Source organism: Colobus angolensis, unplaced genomic scaffold (genome assembly GCF_000951035.1).
Source record: "Colobus angolensis palliatus isolate OR3802 unplaced genomic scaffold, Cang.pa_1.0 Scaffold361, whole genome shotgun sequence".
Lineage (NCBI taxonomy): Eukaryota > Metazoa > Chordata > Mammalia > Primates > Cercopithecidae > Colobus > Colobus angolensis.
The window spans coordinates 1203460-1208940 of NW_012116944.1; the positions used below are offsets into that span (position 1 = coordinate 1203460).

Here is a 5481-nt window from a genome sequence, read left to right on the forward strand (position 1 = left end):
CCTTCAAGGCATAAAATAGCATTTCATAGCCTTAGGAGCAGAATATAGACATTTCCATGGTAAACATAAGACTGTATAATCTGACTAATAATTATGTAAGGTTTTTCTTATATAATCTGATATTATGTAAGCACTGCTAGGGATGTGTAGCATCTGTCTAGTGTTGTAAAAACAGAAAACAAACATAACAGCCACTAGCATTTTCTTTTCCTTTGCTTCATTTTTCCCTTTTAATTTTTCCATAAACCAGTGACCACAAAGAGTGAATACTAACAAAGAAACCCTTAACTTTTAATGAAAGCACTTTCATACATCTTTTCTTATACCTAAGAATTATTTGACAAAAATGCCTCTCAGCTGTGTTTCAGCAGTGTAAAATGTTTTTTTTTTTTTTCCCACAAATGAAACTGAGCAATTAATTTTAATACAAAGGGTCCTGCGGGCAAGAAAAGAATTATATTTTTAGCAGTATTCCCTGCCCCAAGACTCCAAAGGAGCTACTCTTCTGACTTCAGTTGCCAAATTCACCTAAGTAGAAAGGTAATTATCTTCCCTGAAGGGTTTGGAAACGAAACCTGCTAGGAAGCTTTGTTTATGTATATGGAGATATTTGAATAGAATGTGGTTCTCCTCAATACATTTTAACAAATGATTAATAGAAGAGGAATGAGAGTTCCCAATTATATAGCCTCGTTGGTGACCCATATATCAAGTCCAGGCCATCCCTTTATCTTAACCCTATAGTCACAGCCTAGTCCAGGACGTAGAGAACATTCTTTTTCCTTAGCTTGTTTATTTTGTTCAGAATTCAGTCCTTCATTGCCAAATACATCTCCCTTCTTAGCCTATTATTTTGAATATCATGTATCTCCCCAGTTAGTGCTCTTAAACACCAAGCTGTACTCTTTACTCAAACTCCCAATATTTTCAATTGTCTATCAATAATAAAGATAAATATTGTTTAGGATGTGTTTTTTCTAAACCTTTCTCAGCTCCCAGTGTTTTAAAGAGCAGAAACACTGTGTAGCAATTATACTGGTACACTGCATGGTCAACTCTCAGTGGTCTAGCATGCAAAGATAAGGTGATCTTTCCATCACATGGAGACAGTATAATGTTATAAAATCTCCTTTAGTGAATTATTCTTATTTGTTCAATTGTTATGTTTCATCAGAAGTTCTATTATGTCCACTATCATTATAACTTATTTGAGTAGCTGCTCATGCAAGCAAGACTTTATGTGCCATCGTTTTATATATAAATTAAAAAATTATTCTTCAGCCAACCATATTATTCTATAGTTAGCTTAGCAACACAAAGCAACCAGTTCTCATGTATCTGGACCAAGAAGCCACACACACAGAAGTAATCATATCACATACTACACCTTCCCCTTGCATGTTTAACTCTTGCCATGACTTCAAGTCAATGTATAATTGTAAGTAAACTCTAGGTAATATCAAAGAAGGCATCTTCTGTTTGATAGTATACGAAAAGGGTAGAAATTAAGAGGAGTAGAAACGAGTAAGGTGGGTGAGTGGAAAATATTACAAAGTGCTGGAAACTTCAGTTTTACAAACATGTCTATAGATTCTGTAGAGAGGGATCCTGCAGGGACTTTGATTTAATTAATATAATGCCAAAGCTCAGCACAGGAGTATAAATATTCAATAAATTCTTAAGTAATACTATAATTGAAGAATAATTTTTCATTTTCCATTAAAAAATGGTATTCGTGTGCACTGAAGAGTAGAATATACTATCAGACAAGTGAAGAAACAATACTGGATTTAGTTCAAACAGGGCATCAGAGTCTTATTCGTTGGCTAGTGGTACAAGCTCAACTAAATCACTTCGCCTGTCTTTTCTTCAGTTTTCTCATTTGCAAAGTGGAGACTGGAATCTTTCTCACAGGGTGTAGTGAGAAAAAATGTTTTAAAATGGGAGAAATTAGAGAAGGCGGAAGCAGTGGCGTCCGCAGCAGGGGATTGGCCTGCCGGCGGCCCGCGGAGGTGGCAATGGCGCACTCTTGGACCCAGAGTTTGACGTCCAAGCAGCCTCCTCTCGGAGCGTAGTGTCTGTGTCCGTCCTCTATCAGCGCCTTGGCTGATCAGAGTGGTGCGGCTGGCGGGGATCCCTGCCTGCCTGGTTCGGCAGCCCAGTGCACTCGAGCAAGCACGTGATAATCAAGTTACTATGAGTCTGCTAAACTGTGAAAACAGCTGTGGATCCAGCCAGTCTGAAAGTGACTACTGTGTGGCCATGGCCAGCTCCTGTAGCGCTGCAACAAAAGATGATAGCGTGGGTGGAACTGCCAGCACGGGGAACCTCTCCAGCTCCTTTATGGAGGAGATCCAGGGATGTGATGTAGAGTTTGACCCACTCCTGGAAAGCAAGTATGAATGCCCCATTTGCTTGATGGCATTACGAGAAGCAGTGCAAACGCCATGCGGCCATAGGTTCCGCAAAGCCTGTATCATAAAATCAATAAGGGATGCAGGTCACAAATGTCCAGGTGACAATGAAATACTGCTGGAAAATAAACTATTTGCAGACAGTTTTGCAAAACGTGAGATTCTTTCTCTGATGGTAAAGTGTCCAAATGAAGGTTGTGTGCACAAGATGGAACTGAGGCATCTTGAGGATCATCAAGCATATTGTGAGTTTGCTCTTATGGATTGTCCCCAATGCCAGCGTCCCTTTCAAAAATTCCATATTAATATTCACATTCTGAAGGATTGTCCAAGGAGACAGGTATCTTGTGACAACTGTGCTGCATCAATGGCATTTGAAGATAAAGAGATCTGTGGACCAGAACTATCCTTTGGCAAATGTCATCTGTGAATACTGCAATACTATACTTATCAGAGAACAGATGCCTATTATTATGATGTAGACTGCCCTATAACCCCAATTCCATGCACATTCCGTACTTTTGGTTGCCATGAAAAGATGCAGAAGAATCACTTGTCACACCGCCTACAAGAGAGCACCCTGTCACACAAGAATGTTGACCCAGGCTGTTCATAGTTTGAGCCTTATACCCGACTCTGGGTATATCTCAAGAGACCCGGAATTTCCAGGAAACTAGTCACCAGTTAGAGGATCGCCTTGTAAGACAAGATCATCCAATCCAGGAGCTGACTGATGAAATGGAAACTCAGAGTATATATGTAAGTGAGCTCAAATGAACCATTTGAAACCTTGAGGACAAAGTTGCTGACATTGAAGCACAGCAGTGCAACAGAATTTACATTTGGAAGATTGGGAGTGCATTTGAAATGTCAAGAAGAGGAGAAACCTGTTGTGATTCATAGCCCTGGATTCTACACGGGCAAACCTGGGTACAAACTGTGCATTCGCTTGCACCTTCAGTTACCAACTGCTCAGCGCTGTGCAAATTATATATCCCTTTTTGTCCACACAATGCAAGGAGAGTATGACAGCCACCTCCCATGGCCCTTCCAGGTACAATATGTCTTACAATCCTTGATCAGTCTCAAGCACCTGTAAGGCAAAACCACGAAGAGATAATGCATGCCAAACCAGAGCTGCTTGCTTTCCAGCGACCCACATATCCCATGGAACCCAAAAGGTTTTGGCTATGTAACTTTTATGCATCTGGAAGCACTAAGACAAAGAACTTTCATTAATGATGACACATTATTAGTGCGCTGTGAGGTCTCCACCTGCTTTGCTTGGGTAGCCTTTGGAGGGGGGGTTTTCAGCCACAAAATGCTGATGCAGGGGTATAGCTTGCCCTCACTTGTTCAAAAACAACTACCTGGAGAAAACAGTGCCTTTCCTTGCCCTCTTCTCAATAACATGCAAACAAACAAAAATGCCATGGGAAAGATGTAGTATCTACTAGTGAGTGTTGTTAGAGAGGTCACTTACTATTTCTTCCTGTTACGAATGATCTGAGGCAGTTTTTTTCCTGGGAATTCACACTTTCTATGCTTTTTTCAGAAATGTTAGGCCTGAAGTGCCTGTGGCATGTTGCAGCAGCTATTTTGTCAGTTAGTATATCTCTTTGTTGTACTTTCTTGGGCTTTTGCTCTGGTATATTTTATTGTCAGAAAGCCCAGACTCAGAGTAATAAACTTTTAATAATAATGGACTTTCCTTAAAACTTCAATCTGTTTTTATAGTATTACATGTAATACATTAAATGTGAAAATCACAAAAAAGGGAGAAATTATAAAATGTAAATGGTACAAAAAGTAAAATGGTATTTTTAAGTTAGAATATGTTTTAAAATGCTTAATGTTTTGTCTAATCAAAGAGTCTCTGCAGTCTTTATACTTTGAAGTTCAATCATATAAAAAAGACATGTAGTCTCAAAATTCAAAAGAATCTTAAGAGATCATATTTTTAATGTCCACATTTTACAATTGAGGAATTTGATGACTAGTGATGCTAAGTACATTGTCCAAATTTGTGAGCTATATTTGTGTTTGTGCTAGTGTTCCTTTTCTCACATTTAAAAATCATTCTTTGTTAAAGTATTATATATTTTACTTCATTTCACTTTAATTAGTTATGGAAAAATATTTGTCAATACATTCTGTTACTCACACAATTGGCGGCGGGGGGGGAGTTGGTCACTTGGTGAGTATAAGCCTAATGACCCTGACCAAGGAGCATTTAGCAAGGAGATTTTATTACTTATAACAAGTAAGGAGAACATTGAGATAGTTCCCAAACCAGTATCTCCCTGAACTAGGGGCTGGGTCAAGTTGCATAAGCATAGGGTAATGAGATGTGATGATTGAATTTTGCAATGAGGTGATGCCAAGAAGCATGATCTGATTGGATCCTGCCATGGGGCAATGACACGACTGTATCTGATTGGCCCTTGGATCCTGCCATATGGTGTCTGCTTCTTAATTCAGTCATCACTCCTGGTCAGAGCACTTAGGTTCTACCTGTGGTCGCACACTTGGTCCATCTGGACATGCTCAGGTTACCTGACCTTCAACCCGGAGTCCATGGAAACCGGAAAAAAAACTCATAACTTTGTTACATAAAAGTTGAACCAGATTAGTTTGATGCAATTACAATTCTACATAATAAATATGGATGCCTAGATTTGAGAGGTTAAAATGTGCCACCTTAAGGCACTCCAGACATTCAGGATAGAACTGGGGAAATACACACACACACACACACACACACACACACACACTCATTCTCATAATATGCCTTTAAATATGCTTCCAAAGCTACCTTCAGAAAATCAATACTTTATTTTAATTTGAATGTAAGTTTAGAAAGTTACTATTTCTCAGATTTTTAAATACTATTCATCTACTAGAACTGTGTTTGCATCCACTGCCTTTTGCCTAGTCCTAATCCTGCTACTACATTATTTCCTATCATGTGTGATAGGCTGGTTCCCTAGGATACTTTATTCGTTTTGATAATCAGGAAGGTATGCCTAAGGTACTGACATCTCTAGACATGCTGCAGTTAGTTAAT

General features: G+C 39.0%; 1 pseudogene; it reads left to right on the forward strand.

The window, feature by feature from the left end:
• Positions 1-2196: 2196 nt before the first annotated feature.
• Positions 2197-3755, forward strand: LOC105519916 (annotated as a pseudogene).
• Positions 3756-5481: the final 1726 nt, after the last annotated feature.